Genomic DNA, 16,783 nt, shown 5'->3' on the forward strand with positions numbered 1-16,783 from the left:
TTATTAATTGGCTTATTTAATTGGCTTCTCCCATGTTAGGGGCATAGCTATTTACAATTGTTAGATCTTCTTTTGGATAGACCCTTTAAGTAGGATATAGTGTCCTTCCTCATCTCTTTATTATAGTCTTTGGTTTAAAATCTAATTTGTTTGATATAAGGATTGCCACCCCAGCTTTCTTTTGATGTCCATTAGCATGGTAAATGGTTTTCCACCCCCACACTTTCAATCTAGAGGTGTCTTTGGGTCTAAAATGAGTCTCTTGCAGACAGCATATCAATGGGTCTTGTTTTTTTATCCAATCTGATAGCCTGTGTCTTTTGATTGGGGCATTTAGCTCATTTCATTCAGGGTAACTATTGAAAGATATGAATTTAGTGCCATTGTATTGCCTGGAAGGTGACTGTTATTGTATATTGCCTCTGTTCCTTTCTGGTCTATGTTACTTTTAGGCTCTCTCCTTGCTTAGAGGATCCCTTTCAATATTTCTTGCAGGGCTGGTTTTGTGTTTGCAAATACTTTTAGTTTTTGTTTGTCCTGGAAGCTTTTTATCTCTCCTTCTATTTTCAATGACAGCCTAGCTGGATATAGTATTCTTGGCTGTATATTTTTCTCATTTAGTGCTCTGAATATATCATGCCAGTCCTTTCTGGCCTGCCAGGTCTCTGTGGATAGGTCTGTTGACAATCTAATGTTTCTACCATTGTAGTTTACAGACCCCTGTCCCAAGCTGCTTTCAGGATTTTCTCTTTGTCTCTGACACTTGTAAGTTTTACTATTAGATGTCGGGTGTTGACCTATTTTTATTGATTTTGAGGGGTGTTCTCTGTGCCTCCTGGATTTTTATGCCTGTTTCCTTCCCCAAATTAGGGAAGTTCTCCACTGTAATTTGCTCAGTATACCTTCTGCCCCTCTCTGTCTTTCTTCTTCTTCTGGGATCCCAATTATTCTAATATTTTTTCACCTTATGGTATCACTTATCTCTCGAATTCTGCCTTCATGATCCCGTAGTTGTTTATCTCTCTTTTTCTCAGCTTCCTTATTCTCCATCATTTGGTCTTCTATATCACTGATTCTCTCCTCTGCCTCATTTATCCTAGCGGTTAGAGCCTCCATTTTTGATTGCACCTCATTAAACGCCTTTTTGATTACAACTTAGTTAGATTTTAGTTCTTTTATTTCTCCAGAAAGGGTTTCTCTTGTATCTTCTATGCTTTTTTCAAGCCCAGGTAGTATCTTTATAATCGTCATTCTGATCTCTAGTTCCGACATCTTACTAATGTCCGTATTGATTAGGTCCTTTGCAGTCGGTAGTGCCTCTTGGTCTTTTTTTTTTTTTTTTTTTTTTTGAGGTGAGTTTTTCCGTCCATTTTATCCAGAGGAGAATAGATGAATGACAGAACCAAATGCTAACAGGGTAACAACGACCCCAGGAAAATATACACTAAACAAATCAGAAGAGATCCGAAACCAGGGGAAAAGAAAGAAAAAGAAAGAAAAAAGTAAAAGAAAAAAAAAAGAATATGATAAAATATGATCAGGCTGGTGAATAGATCTGTGCCACACACTAGATTTTGGGTGTATTTTGGTCTGTTAGAGGAAACTGCCTCCCAAAATTTTAAAGAAAGAAAAACTTATATATATACAAAAATAAGGGTAAATATGATGAAGGGATGGAATATGACTGTAAAGATGAAAATTATAAAAGATATTATAAAAGGAGTTGATAAGAAGTTGGTTGAAAAAAGAAAAAAGGGAAATTAAAAAAAAGAAAAAACAACTTATATATATACCAAAAATAAGGTTAACTACAATGAAGGGATAAAATATGACTCTAAAAATGAAAAATAAAAAAGTTGTTTAGAAAAGGGATTGATAAGATGTTGGTTGAAAAGGGAAAAAGAAAAATTAAAAAAAATTGAAAAAGAAATAAAAGAAAATTAAAAAAATTAACTTTGTAAGACTGAAGAATCATGGGAAAAAAAACATGAATTCTATGTGCTGTATTCCCCTGATGCTGGAGTTCTGCATTTGTCATTGATCAGTAAAATTGGTCTTGGCAGGCTGTTCTTGCTGATCTTCTGGGGGAAGGGCCTGTTGCAGTGGTTCTCAAATGTCTTTGCCAGAGCTGGAATTGCCCTGCCCTTGACGGGCGCCAGGCTAAGTAATCTGCTCAGGTTTTCTCTTGGGAGCTTTTGTTCCCTGCAAGCTTTCTGTATAGCTTTTGGAGGACACGAGTGCAAATGGCAGCCTCCCAATCTCCGCTCGGAGGAGCTGAGAGCTTGGGGCCCCACTTCTCAGTGAGCCCCCAGAGAAAAGCAGTCAATCACTCCTGTCTCCCCAGTCTCTGGCCGCACTCCATGCTCACCTGGCCTGTGACTGAGCATTTCTATCTCTGGCACACGACCCGGTTTGGAGTAAACCCAGCAGATTCCTGCAGTGTACTCCCACGCTGCTCCTCCCAGGGGATGAAGGGGGTTCTCCCCGGATCTGCCACTTGTTGGGTCCCTGCTTGAAGAGCAGTGGCCCAACTGTCCTGCAGATCATGATTTATGGCAACACTGAGCTGAGAGCCTGCTTCTTGGCTCTGTCTTTGCAGCCAGCTTCCCTGCTCTGAGACCTGGGAGCTCTGCCACACTCAGGCACCCCTGGTCTTTTTGTGACCACGAGGGTCCTGAGACCACACTGTCCCAGAGAGGGTTCCACCCCCAGCTTAGCCACTGGAGCGATGTCCCTCAGCCGAGCAGACTTCTAAAAGTTCCAATTTTGTGCTCCGCTGCTCTGTCACTTGCCAGTAGCTGGTTGACATCTGTCCCCTGCTGTCTGTCTTGCCATATATCACCTGGGATTCACTTCACTGCACGTCCTACCTTCCAAAAAGTGGTCGCTTTTCTATTCAGAGAGTTGCTGCTATTCTTTTCTTCAATCTCCTGTTGAGTTCATAGGTGTTCAGAATGGTTTGATAACTATCTAGCTGAATTCCTGGGACCAGATGAAATTTAGGTCTCCTACTCCTCCACCATCTTGCTCCTCCAGGGTATTTTTATTTTCAATTAGTTCAAACTATTTTTTAATTTTTTTTGAGATTTCTTCTTTGAACCATGTGTTACTTAGAAATATGTTGTTTAATCTCCACATATTTCAGGTTTTTTCCAGTTACCTTTCTGTTACTAATTTCTAGTTTAATTCCCTTGTGGATTTCACTCACACATGGAATTTAGGAAATAAAACAAACAGGCAAAGGGGGGAAAAAAAGAGAGAGGCAAACCAATAAACAGACTCTTAACCATAGAGAACAAACTGATGGTTATTGGGGGGAGGTGGGTGGAAGGATGGGTGAAATAGGTGATGGGGATTAAGGAGTGCACTTGTGATGAGCACCGGGTGCTGTATGGAAGTACTGAATCAATCACTATATTGTACACCTGAAACTAATTTTATACTGTATGTTAACTAATTAGAATTCAAATAAAAACTTAAAAACTAACTAAATAAAAGTAGATATTGTATGATTTCTATTTTTAACTTGTTAAGGTGTGATTTATGACCCAGTATATAGTCTATCTTGGTGAATGTTCCATATGAGCTTGAGAATGTGTATTTTGCTCTTGTTGGATGAAGTAGTCTATAGATGTACTTGGTTTATGGTGCTATTGAGTTCAACTGTGTCCCTACTGATTTTCTGGCTGCTGGATTTGTCCGTTTCTGATAGAGGGGTGTTGAACTATGATAGTGAATTCATCTTTTTCTCTTTCCAGTTCTGACAGTTTTTGACACTCATAGATTGACACTCTGTTGTTAGACATATGCATGTTAAGGATTGTTACTTTTTCTAAAGAATTGACCCATTTATCATTATGTAATGTCTCTGATAACTTTATGTCCCTTACAACTTTCCTTGTTTTGAAGTCAGCACTGTCTGATATTAATATAGCTTCTGCTTTCTTTTGATTAGCGTTAGCATGGCATATTTTTTCCATCTATTTACTTTTAATTTATATGCCTTTTTATTTAAAGCAGGATTCTTGTAGACAACGTATAGGTGGGTATCGATTTTTGAATGACTCTGACAATCCCTGTCTTTTAATTTATGCATTTAGATCATTGACATTCAAAGCAATTATTGATATATTTGGATTACTATCTATCATATTTTTTTCTTTGTTCTTACTTTTGCCTTCTACTTTTTTCCTGCCTTGAGGGGTTTTAATCAAGCATTTTATATAATTTTTTCTCCTTTCATCACATATTAGTTACTTTTATTTATTTATTTTACTTTTTGTAGTAGTTGCCTTAGAGTTTGTAATACACATTTGCAACTAATACAAGTCCATGTTCAAGTAACACTATGTCACTTCAAGGGTAGTGTCAGCACCTTACAATAACAAATAATCTTACCTTCTATCCTTTGGGTAATAGCTTCATTCATTTCACTTATATATAAGCACACATAAGCATATACTAATAGCAATAATGTACTTGATTATATATGCTTATGTATGTGCCATATATATAAGAAAAATAAAAGTTTTTATTTTACCTTCACTTATTCCTTCTTTAATGCTTTTCTCTTTATGTAGATCTGAGTTTTTTGCCTATATTTTTTCCTTCTCTCTAAAATACTTCATTTAATATTTCTTACAAGGTATGTCTACTGGAAAAAATTCTCTTGATTTATGTTTATCTGAAAAGTATTTACTTCTCCTTTATTTTTGATAGAAAAATTTCCAGAGTACAGAATTCTAGGTTTGTTTTGTTTTTGTTTTTGTTTTTGTTTTTGTTTTTCTGTCAACACTTCAAATATACACTCTACTTTTTTCTTTCTTGCATGGTTTCTCAGGGGAAGTAAGATACAACTCTTATCTTTATTGTTATTTAAGAATGATGGGTTTACCCCAAAAATAAATCATCCAGTTAAGAAATGGACAGAAGACATGAACAGACATTTTTCCAAAGAGGACATACAGATGGCTAACAGACACATGAAAAGATGCTCAACATCACTCATCATCAGGAAAATACAAATCAAAACCATGATGAAATACCACCTCACACCTGTCAGAATGGCTAAAATTGACAATGCAGGAAATAACAGATGTTGGCAAAGATTTGGAGAAAGGGGAACTCTCTTAAACTGCTAGTGAATGCAAACTGGTGCAGCCACTCTGGAGAACAGTATGGAGGTTTCTCAGAAAGTTAAAAATAGAACTACCCTACAAGCCAGCAATTGTACTACTGGATATTTTACCCAAAGGATACAAAATACTGATTCAAAGGGGCCCATGCACCCCAATGTTTATAGCAGCATTATCAACAATAGCCAAACTTGGAAAGAACCCAAATGTCCATCAACTGATGGATGGATAAAGAAGAAGTGGTGTGTACACACACACACACACACACACACACACACACACACTGGAATACTACTCAGCCATCAAAAAATGAAATCTTGCCATTTGCAATGACATGGATGGATGTGGAGTGTACTATGCTAGGTGAACAAGTCAGTCAGAGAAAGATAAATACCATATGATTTCACTCATATGTGGAATTTAAGAAATAAAACAAATCTGTTTTATTTCTTATTTTTATTTATTTATAAGGGAAGGAATAAAAGGAAGAGAGAGGGAAGCAAACCATAAGAGACTCTTAACTATAGAGAACAAACTGAGGGTGGATGGAGGGAGATGGGTGGGGAGTTGAGCTAAATGTGATGGGTATTAAGGAGGGCACTTGTTTTGATGAGCACTGGGTGTTATATGTAAGTGATGAAGCACTAAATTCTACTCTTGAAACCAATATTACCCTATATGTTAACTAACTAGAATTTAAATAAAACTTGAAACAAAAAAATAAGTATGGTGTTTTTCCCCCTTTAGCTTTTTTTCAGGATTTTTTTTTCTCCTTTGATTTTCTGTTATTTGAAAACAATATGCCTAGGTTTAGTTTTTTGGTGTTTATCCTGATGGGTGTTCTCTGAGCTTCATAGATCTGTGGTTTGTTTCTGAGATTAATTTAGGGAAGTTTGTAGTCATTATTAAAATTAAAAAAAAATTCCTGTCCCTTTCTGTCATTCTAATATTCCTATTCCATGCATGTCACATCTTTTGCAGTTGTCCCACAGCCTTTGGATATCCTATTCTATTTTTTTTCTTCATTATTTGTTTGATTTGCTTTTCAGTTTTGGAGATTTCTAATGAGATATCCTCAAGCTCAGAGATTCTTTCCTTAGTTGTGTCCAATCTACTAATGAACTCATCAAAGGAAGTCTTCATTCCTGTTACAGTGTTTTTTAGCTCTAGCATTTCTTTCTGGTTCTTTCTTAAAATTTCTATTCTCTGCTTACACTGCCCATCTGTTCTTGCAAGCTGTCTACTTTATCCATTGGAGCCCTCAGCATATTAATCAAAGTTGTTTTAAGTTCCTGGTCTGACAATTCAAATATCCTTGCCATGTCTGCTTCTGATGCTTGTTTTGTCTCCTAAAATTGTGGTTTTGGGGAGGGGGGTGGGAGGATGGGTTAGCCTGGTGATGGGTATTGAGGAGGGCATGTTCTGCATGGAGCACTGGGTGTTATGCACAAACAATGAATCATGGAACACTACATCTAAAACTAATGATGTAATGTATGGGGATTAACATAACAATAAAAAAATTAAAAAAATTGTGGTTTTGCCTTTTGGTATGTCTTGTAATTTTTTTCTTGATAGCTAGACACAATGTACCAGGTAAAAGAAACTGCTGGTCTTTATTAATGTGGTAAGATGTTGGATGAGGGAAAGCATCCAATGGTCCTAGGAATAGGTCTTAGTCTCTTAGGGAGCTTATGCTTCTGGACTGTGAAAATCACAAAAATTTCTCAGTTTCTGATTCCCCCTTACATGGGAAAGAATGTCTAGAGTGGTCTGGAGTTAGGAATTTCCCTTTTCCCACTTCGGATGCTAGAGTTGAATGAAGTTGGATATTTCCCTTTCCCCAAGTCAGTTATATTCTGATAATACTCCAGAAGGATAGGCTCTGGTTAACTAGTTTCCCCCAAGGGCAGGCCTTATTAATGAGAACAGAGTACTCTGGTGTATTTCAAAATGGTCCTTTTCCCTTCCCTCTGCCAGGACACGAGGGGATTTTTCCCACATATACACTGCAAGAACCTGGTGGAACTCTTGGAAGTAAATTTCATAGAATTGTGCGGCCCTCTATTACTAGGTCCCCTAGTGTTTATAACTTACAGAGTTGTCCACATTGAGCCTCAACTAATCCATCAATTATAGTTCAGGTTTTCCTATCCAATCTGGCACTGGTTTCCACAGAGATTTCTGCTAGTGAGTCTTCATTCATGTAGAACCAGAAACAAAAAATTTTCAATATAGTCATTTTTCAAATAAAATATTTAAGTATTCATGATGCAAACTCTAAATTTTTTAATTAAACAGCATAGCAAATAACACAATTTTTTACCATTATTCTTATAAAGAGTAAGAGAATTATAAAAAACAGATTTTTGAAAAGTAATAGGGTGACAGTTGCTTTATAAGAAAGATATGTATATTGGTGCTCTTGTCCATGCTCTGAATTTCAATGGAAATAACACTGATAGTATAGGTCTCCATCAATTTCACTAAGAGTTCCTTTCTGTAGTCACTCCTGCCAGACTAAATATTCACCGAAGCTCTTTCCATTTTGGGAGATAAAAACAAATCACAGCACAGAACATGAAATACCTCAGCAATGTTAAACTGATACACTTCTGCTAGATTCAAAATTTCCATTAACCAGGTACTTTGGTAAAATGAAAAATAAAAATAACAATAAAATAAAAGACTTTTTAAACCTCTATCATGTTGAAACAAGTTTTACAAATCTGCATGTCACAATCAATACTGGCCTTTGTTGGATTAGTTATAAAAGCCCAAAATTGCTTGCATGATGAATTTTCAGTGAAATGAATAATCACAACCCCCCACAAACCAAATATAATTTTATAACCTAGAATATTCAAAATATCATATATTAAAGGATTGTCATACTGTTAGAAAGGCTAGTCTAAATTAAGACATATTGCATTGCATTCCCATTCTGGATAAGCTAATAAAACTTTACTTAAAGATGATGTAATATTCACATCCTCTGGTTGAATTAAGTATTTCTGCTTGACTCAAAACAAGTTGAAAAGTTAGGGTACAGTCTTAACTCTCTTAATAACAAAGCAGTTTTAAGCCTATAATTTGAAGATATATGTATATGGTTTTTACATTAGAAAGTTAAGACATACAAGTAAAAAGTCTTCTAAAAACCTATTGTAGGATCTAATGCTTTGTGAGAAAAGTGTCTGGAGGATAGTGTTTCTCAACTTAATGAAAAATGTACAATTTTCCCCTAAGTTTTGCTATCAGGATTGACTACTTTGGTAATTCATAATTCAAAGCAGCAATATTCTAAAGGGAAGATTAAGTTAAATGAGGCTTCTATTCTAATGACAGAATTAATCTAGGACAAAATTTTTAACTTGTAGGATTTAGAGAGCCTTGTAGTTTTTTGTTTATGTTTTCTTTTTTAATTTCTGTTCCAGCTGTCTTTAGCTGACACAACTTATCATTTTCTGGATAACCCAAGACCTAGGATGTATGCAGGACAAGTTTAATGCAGTGCCACCACTATTAAACTTGTCCAAGCAGTACAGTATTTAAGCCCTATTGGTCCTCTCTCCCACTCAAATTTCTTTTATTTTTTTCTCCTACTCAAATTTAAATGTTGTAATTTCCTTTTCTTCAAACCTTTGTGGTCTATTATCAAAAGAACAGCTCCCTTCTTGATAACAATAACTTCTTGTTTTGCAGATAGCATGGCCTGTATCATACTTGAGTTCTCATATGTTTGCATCATATCCTCCAAGAGACAGGGATGATGTCTTTGTACCCTTCATAGTACTGAGCACAAGATTCTCTACATATTAGGGTCCATAAATGTTATGAGAAGTTAATTAAAAAAAAAAACAAAAGTGCTTAATGGGTATTTTCTCTGTTTGTGCTTCTGTTTTGACTAGGGTGGAAAAAAAATCATTTTGGCATAGACTTGAAGGAATTCTGAGGTAGTTATACCAGGTGGAAGAAATAGCTAGCAGCTCAGAGAAAGAAATTAAAAATAATTAAGGTCAGCATATTACCTCTTTATTATCCTTCCTTTATAATTCCCTCAAGGCTTTTTGTTTAAAAAAAATCATCTCTTTGATATCTCCACCTATTCATCTACAGTTTCTGATGTGTAAGCTCTAGATTCCATTGCTCAACTGAACTAGGTTACACCCATATTGTAATTACCACCCATACAGAAGGGAACCCACAAAACTATTTGCACAAACTAGTTGGAAATTGAATTCTCAAATTTATGAAGAATTTACTTAATGTATAAATGCTACCAAGTATTTGGTGAGTTATGCATGCTTATTACAATGATGATATTTAGAATAAGTAAATAAATATTAATTTTATTGTCCAACATTCTCCTAATGTGTTTGATCAAAAAAAATATATGATACCTGCACTGATAACCAGAGAGATTACAGTATAAAGTCTTACATGAAAGGCAATGAAGACAGAGGAAGACACAGAGAAGGTCTTGTTTCTGAATTATTTTCTGTCTTGAGTTGCAGCCAAGAATTATGATTTTGTAAGCAATCACCTCACCAGATGTCTTGATATACCCCTGCCATGCCCTTGCTATTCCTTTTCTCAGTGGTGCATGTGCTCACATGTAAATAATAGATAGGGTACATTAAGACATGGGGTAAATTGAACAGGTTTATTTGGCACTGAGCAAACATCTGCTGTATAAAACAAAAATTAATCGCCATCATGAGTTTCCTGTACTAACTTATTGTCATCTATTTAGAAAATATCAATTGTCCTAAATAATGCTAAGAGAACACACAGACACACACATTCATTAGAACTTGAGCCCTTAGTTTTCAGGGTCAGAATTCTGTGACATTGAGCTCCAAAGCAATTGCATTTCTCATCATTTTCTGATCTCTGGAGTAAGGTAGGACTAAATAAAAATAACACCAGAATGAGTGCAGGTGTTTCCCTTGAAGTCTTTGCAGAGTCTTCAGTGATTCTCCAAGAACCACTGATGTGAGTTCTTAGTTATAGGTTCTCCTTTTCAATGTCTAACTACTACTCTAGAACATTGCACATAGTTATTAATGATGGTGCATTTCAGGCCAATGATGTTTAAAGGCTGAAAACACCAAGCTTCATTTAGAAGGAAACATGAAGACCCATCCTGAATTTTTCAAGTATAATAAAAAATAATTCAAATATAGTTAGAATATTAAAATACTGGACATTTCTAAAATTAGGCACCTTGATTTTTTAAAGAGAATATAGTATGAATTTGTAATAGTAATTCACCGTGTGTAACCTTACTGGAACAATAATTTTCTACATCTCCCTGAATATTAACAATAAAACCTCTGGCCTATGCAAATACCAAATATAATTATCCAAACCACACATGGCCATGTTACCTACAACCAGGACTGAGGCCACATTCTTCAAGGGATGATACCTCATAGCTTATGCTAGCTTCTACTTAATTTATTGTAAAACTCTCATAAAACCATCTTTCCTCTCCCTGTAAATTCTGCCCTATGAAGAGTTATTTTAGTTTTTTATAATAATTGATGAAATAAATTTCCAGTTTGTCCTAAAAAATTGGCCATATGGAAAGAAGATAAACCTTTCTTTCTAAAGATTGTATTATTTGAGACAGAGAGAGCACAAGTGGAGGGAGAGGTAGACGGAGAGGGAGAGGGACAAGCAGACTCCCCACTGAGTGCAGAACCCAGTGTGGGGCTCCATCCTAGGACCCTGAGATCATGATCTGAACCGAAGTCAGACACTTAACCAACTGAGCCACCCAGGTACCAAAAAGAAAATAAACTGTTAAAAGAAAAAAAAAAGTGGATTCTAAAAAGTAAAGATAAAATCTCAAAACATTGGAAAATTTTAGGTTCTAGTGTTTTTCATTTTCCATGAAATTTAATTCAGTAAGTCTGTGCACAGTATAGATATCTTAACTTCAGAAATTGTGTCATAGAAATATCTATAAGTTTTATGTGATTCCCTACAAGATTACTTCTGTTACTTTTCTGCTTAACTGCTTATCAGCTAATGACATAATTTGCCTCCCTGCTTAGTAAATTAAAATCCCAATTCTCCTTCTTATAGTGCATTCGCTCCAGATGAGTCAACATCTGTACATAAAGGATAGCAACCATTCAGCAAGGATGCTGCTGTTACCTATGGTGAAATACTGAAAATGTCAGCAGGACTTAACACAGAGGTGAGCTCTACATTATAAAGGTGAAAACACGCTGAAAATGTTTAAAATATGTTGTACATAAGACACATTCTATGTTAATCAATATCTCTACGTTTCATATCTTTTTTAAAGTTTGTTGTAGTACTAAATATAATTATACTGTCCTCCTTACCAGCACAGTACCTCATCTTTATATACCAATTTTGAATTTTAAAAAAGGCTTATTTTACCTTGATCATTTGTACCTTATATCACTCTTATGAAGCAGAAAGGGCTAGTATTAATAACTTTAATTTACATATAAGAAAACTGAGAATCACAGGAGCTATTCAGTGGTGGTACTGGGTTTTAACATCTTTTTTCTCATTCCCGTACAATCTTATTTATAGAATATTATGTCACCTTACATACGTCATATTACTTTTATATTTATCAAACCTGAGCCCCTTACTTGAGTTACTCTGACAACTGCATTCTGATTTCTGGTGCTTTGAATAAGGGAGTCAATTTTAAGATAGAAATTTTGGGATACATGTATAAATGAGGCAGGCCAGATTATAGAATAAAATGATAGAAAAGTATTCTAATTGTGGAAATATGTAGTAAATGAGGGAGGTGCTGCAAAAATAAACTTGAGCCATCTAGTACTGTAGTTTGCTTTTCTTTCTTACCATTGGAGACAAAGCCCTGTCCTAGCAGCTAATTCTTTTTATTTTATTTTATTTTTTTAGCCTTTCAATCAGCAAGTACTGAACCATTCCCACTCCAAAACACTCAAACCTTTTACTTACATGCTCTTCCCAAAATTACTTAAAATCAGCCTCCCCCACTCCCTTATCTCCTCATACATGCCCTCTAACTGAGAAATGAGATTGCCCCAAGCTGTTTCAAGTTCCTTTGAAGGTTTTCTTTTTCTCTTTCCTGATCAGGAAGCATCCCACATTCAAGTATCCAATTTTCCTTCTATCAGAGAGCACTTTTCAGAGTGTTTTCAAGTAGGAGACTGAACAGCACTGACTTGCAAGGAACTGTGGTGGCTCTCCACCAGCAAAAGAGAGGTGGAATTGCCCTACAGGGTTTGGATAGGGCACTAGAAAGTGGTCTAATGTGATAATGATTTAGTGATACCTCTAATTATAGCACAGCTCACCCCAGCAAATGAGTATTGAACACAAAGCCATTTAGCAGGAAGTTGCAGGCTTCTCTGATGGCAGAAATAAAAGCTGCACATCACTGTATTTGTTAGTAATAGGTCATCATTCTCCTGACTCAAAGTCTTTTCCTTTTCTCTGAATGTGAGTGTAGGAAGTACCACTAGTCCAAATTTGCTATTATTATTATTATTATAGCAAATTTCCAAAGGTTCCATAACATTAGTGAGCACTGTGACTGAACTGTTCATTAAACTAGTTGAAAAGGAAAAGTAAACAGGAAATCATTTTTGGATCTTTGAACAAAATAGAAGCAAGACTATTATCAATATTGCTATGGTTATTTTAGAATCATAGAGGTCCTAGAGCTAATTTTACTCAGAAATTAAGGTTACCTAATTTTTGATTCTCTGTAATTTCAATTATCATCTATATTTCTATAAGGTGACTATATTGTAATTCTTTTAAGAATATTATAAAGCATCCTCAAAACCTGAGAAATCAAGAGGATAATTTTTCCCTATTATATTAATTGTTAGAACCAGTATAATGGACCAGCATGAAGATCTACAAGGTAACTTAAAATATTTCTGGACCTCTAAGAATGAAATTTTACATGTCAAGTGTATTAACATTCCAAAAAAGAATATGTTTCTTAGAATGTAGATTTGGGCAGATATACAAGCACTGAACAAAAGAATCATTGAGATGAAAGTTCAAAAGTTGGTATTCCCTGTTCTAGCATCATCCATAGAAAGAACATTTCAAAACAATCTTCCAATGTTCATTTGTAATTCACAAGGCTCTTCTTCTTGTGGAATGGATGTGGCTGCCCATCATAGTTTCATTCAATCAAATATTTTATTAATTTCTGTAGCACCCATGTTCTCAGCTCATGTTCATTAAACACCTTCTGCTTATGATTTGGCTTCCCCACTAGTTCACCCTCTAATAAGAAGGTAATATGGATAATTTTTTTTAAAGATTTTATTTATTTATTTGAGAGAGAGAAAGGGATAGAGAGCACAAGTTGGGAGAGAGGCAGGGGGAGAGGGAGAAGCACACTCCCACTGAGCAGGGAACCTAATATGGGGCTCGATCCCAGGACCCCAAGATCATGACTTGAGCTGAAGGCAGCTGCTTAACTGACTGAACCATTCAGGCACTTCTGGATAATTTTTTTATGATAGTTACATTTCTACTCTTCTTATAAGGACATCAGTTCATTGGATTTAGGGTCCACCCTCATCCATTATGCCGTTGTCTTAACTTAAGCACATCGGCAAAGACCCCATTTCCAAATAAGGTCACATTCTGAGGTCTCAGGTGGATATGAATTTGGGGAAATACAATTTAATGCATTACCTCCTCACTCAGAGATGGCCATAGAGATGGCCAAAATTATTTACTATAATTTATTTCTACAAGACAGTAAAGAAGAGAAAGACATAGAAATGCCTATGGCATGTACAGTATCACAAATATCCCTCCTAATTAGTTACAAGATACAGATGTTAGAATTTATGATAGGTCAAGCTGACCTAAATGACAGGTCTGAATTGCTTAGCTGGACAGCTAGACTCTACCCTGACTTAATTTAGGGGACATCATGAATTAATTCCACTATAGACTGAATGTCTCCTAATTCAGTGAAACAGAATTTGTTAGAAAGACAATAATGCATAAATATTCGGACCAACAGTGATAGAAAATGAATATAATGTTTTCAAACATTCTCCCAAAATGACAAGCTCAAACTTACCAACAAAAATGTATCTCACAAACATGATTCTGAAACACAATAAGATTAATAATTAAAAGTCCAAAGAACGAAAAGCAAGTCATTTAATTTATTTAAGAGAGATAATCTGTGTGGCTGAAGCAGGAAAAATTTCTCTAACAACACCTAAAAGATGATATTTTACAATTTGTAAAGATACCTCTCAACATTTTACTTCAAACAAGTATGAAATGAGCTTCATTGCACAGTTTCTTATAATAACCTAACATAATAAAGATCAAATAGCCTCTGTGTTAGATACATAAAAGTTGTATCACCATAAGTAAATTTCCAAACCTCTTTCAGGCTCATTTTTCACTTCAGTAACTGGGCCTCATAAATTCGTTTTGATGATCTAATAAGGTGATGCTTAAATATAGTATGGGGTTTGGCCTATGGTTATCATTAAATGGTAGCCATTTCATTAAAACAAAATGTACATTTATTAACTTATTATAAAATGTGCATACTCCCAGTGTCCAGAATTATTATTATCTGTCTGTGGAAGTATTTTTATGGACTTAGTCACTTGGGATCTAATTAATAAACAGACTATTTCAAGATACACAAGATACATGGAAGAAGGATAATATTGAAAAGTATTTCAAATGAGCCCTAATTAAATCTGGTGAACCATTCTTGCCATACAACTGAACAGACTTTTGCAATAATACAAAGTTTGAATATACCAGATGCTTTCTCTTTTTGTCCTTACCATGCTAGATTAATATTAGAAAACACTAGTTCTTTAGATTAGTATTGTGGAATTTAAAGAAAACCACTAATCTATTAATGTGCTATATCTTCAAATAGACTTGATTGATTGATTGATTATGCTTTTCTTTTACATTTATTCTTGTCTTAGTCTTAAGACAGCTTTACTATATATATATAATATATATATATATATATATAATATATATATATATATATATATATATATATATAAATGGCTATTCTAAAATGTTCTTAGGTTCTCATTTAAAATCAACTTATTGTGAAAAAAATAAAAACAATTTATTGTGTTTACTTGTTTAATACTGACAACATTTAGGTGTTGCCTCTAACTAGTTTCTTTGTAAGCTTTTGGATCACCTTATCATACCATGTCTTGACTCCAGCTGGTAAAGAATAAAGAATCAAGTTATCTATGGCATGATAAGGAGTCACTTGGCACTGTAAATGAATGTATAAACATTTGTGATTATGATGGAGATTTTCTTATTTCATTCCTGTTATATGTCAAAAATATTTGTTGTATTTTTACCAGTTAAGAATTTAAGGGGTCATTTTTAATTGTTAATCTTTAGAAAATACAGTTGCAAGTTTAGAATATATTAATGACTTGGAGAAAAAATATCATCTGCCACTCCAAAAATTTGTCAAAAAAAGACTAGTTTATAAGTTGATCTGTCAAATATTTTTAAATTTAATATAGAAGATATATATAATATTGAATATATTATAACCTAAATGAAGGTGCAAAAAGGAAAAAAAAAAAAAACCTTCAATGGAATCTCCAGAAAGTCAGCAAGACAGATCAAAAGCATATGATATGAAGGAATATAGTATACATTTACTAACTGTAGTTATAATAAACATGGCAGTGTTTTATGTAAACTCAAATGGCAGATATAGTGCAGAAGACTTGAGAATTTCTGTACTCTTATATTTGTTCTACGTCTTGGGATGGAATATGACATGTTTTACACAAAGCCCACAGGACTGAAAATTGAGGGTCTTACTTTGAATTGTGTATCTTTCACTTGCCAGCCGTGTGATCTTCAGTAAGTCATCTATCCATTTTACAATATCAGTTTCCTCTTCTGTAATTACAAAATTAAAAAAAATTAATAGGGTTCCTATGAGAATTAAAAGAAGCACTTTACCCAGAACTGACTTATAAACATAAAAACACAAAATATCATGTCAATATAAGGCATTATTACCATAGCAAAATATAAAGAAATTCTACTGAAGACATAAAAAAGGTACACCATTGCCCTACAATTTTTTAAATGGTATTTTTCTTTTATTATTTCAACAACAGTATTTACCTACAGAGTCCAAAACAGAATGATTTCAAATTAGATCGTTTCTCCAATCTTTGTTAATATTCTATTTGATTTCAAGGCTTTCTTACATTTAAACATAATAGTAATACATATAAAACAAAAATTAAAATCACAAAGTTTCCATATTATTAGAGAAGCCATTTACATTATAGTTTTCATCCTGGGTTTGTAAAACAATGCTACTAAATCATATTTAGTAGAAAAAAAGACTGTAGACAAGGTTTATTGCTTACAAGATGAAATAATAGCTCTTAAAAATGTAAGATATTCCTCTTGTGAGATTCTCTGAACAAAATTTTACTAAATGTACAGTTAAAAGTCATTAGCTATAAAATAAAACTAATTATTTATGGTGTTTTAGAATAAAATAAAAACTTGGTATCCAAAGAAATCAATATAAATAGTGTTGTAGAATTACAGTAAATGAAGAGGCATCTTGTGGCATTAATAAT

The 16,783-nt window shown here is 34.4% G+C and overlaps 1 long non-coding RNA gene across 1 annotated transcript in view; it reads right to left on the bottom strand.

Moving 5' to 3' along the window:
• Window positions 1-16,783, bottom strand: part of LOC144379732 (uncharacterized) — a 393,863-nt gene that overhangs the window by 233,811 nt on the left and 143,269 nt on the right. Inside the window, exon 2 of the long non-coding RNA XR_013443115.1 lies at window positions 16,002-16,082. This is a non-coding gene — a long non-coding RNA (uncharacterized LOC144379732). The remainder of the gene's footprint in view (window positions 1-16,001; window positions 16,083-16,783) is intronic.

The sequence above is a fragment of the Halichoerus grypus genome, chromosome 1 (genome assembly GCF_964656455.1).
Source record: "Halichoerus grypus chromosome 1, mHalGry1.hap1.1, whole genome shotgun sequence".
In the NCBI taxonomy this organism is placed as follows: Eukaryota; Metazoa; Chordata; class Mammalia; order Carnivora; family Phocidae; genus Halichoerus; species Halichoerus grypus.